Source organism: Corvus brachyrhynchos, unplaced genomic scaffold (assembly GCF_000691975.1).
Source record: "Corvus brachyrhynchos isolate BGI_N302 unplaced genomic scaffold, ASM69197v1 scaffold7, whole genome shotgun sequence".
NCBI classification, from domain to species: domain Eukaryota; kingdom Metazoa; phylum Chordata; class Aves; order Passeriformes; family Corvidae; genus Corvus; species Corvus brachyrhynchos.
This window is the reverse complement of record NW_008239054.1, coordinates 4413271-4413860: the sequence shown is the minus strand read 5'-3', so window position 1 is coordinate 4413860 and position 590 is coordinate 4413271. Positions and strand designations below refer to the sequence as shown.

The 590-nt window shown below is 52.7% G+C and overlaps 1 protein-coding gene across 1 annotated transcript in view; it reads right to left on the bottom strand.

Annotated features, from left to right (window-relative positions):
* CCDC127 (coiled-coil domain containing 127) overlaps window positions 1-147 on the bottom strand; it is a 4535-nt gene extending 4388 nt beyond the window's left edge. The window contains exon 1 of the mRNA XM_008637520.2: window positions 12-147. The gene's annotated coding sequence lies outside the window, so the exon portion shown is untranslated. The remainder of the gene's footprint in view (window positions 1-11) is intronic.
* Between the last annotated feature and the right edge of the window lie 443 nt (window positions 148-590).

Here is a 590-nt window from a genome sequence, read left to right as displayed (position 1 = left end):
CTACCACTCACCTGCCGGCCCCGCCCCCTACCGGGCCGGCCCATCAGCTGGGAGGGAGAGAGGGGAGCCGAGGGGGGGACAACAAAAGGACTCGCCCGAGCCCTGGGCGCTGCCGGACGTCCGTCCCCGCCCCGGAGCGGCCCTTTCTGTTCCGGTGGCGCCGACAGCGGAACGCAGCCGTGAGAGGCGTCAGAATTCCACCTTCTGGTCTTGCTGAGTCTACTTTTTGTCCTAGAGCGAAAATACAGTCTTTCCTTCGCCCTTCTGTCCAAGTCTTACGTTTAGGAAATGGTCTTTCGCACAACTTCAGAAAATAATTCTGGGCTGTTTATTTCGTAATACTTAAGGCGCTGTCAGAGAGAAAAAGAGGCCGAATCTTACAGTATTGCAGAACTACATTTTTCAATATTTCACCAAGGAAAAATAATGGCAGTAACACAATCCTAGGCTTTTTTTTTTCTTTATTATTATTTTTTTTTTAAGATATTTACGCTCAAAACATGAGCAGTTTAGGAACCTTCCATCACGCAGCTCTTGGGTGGGGTGGGATCGCCCTGGCGAAGCTTCGCGCGGGGGGCTCCCCCCCGCGG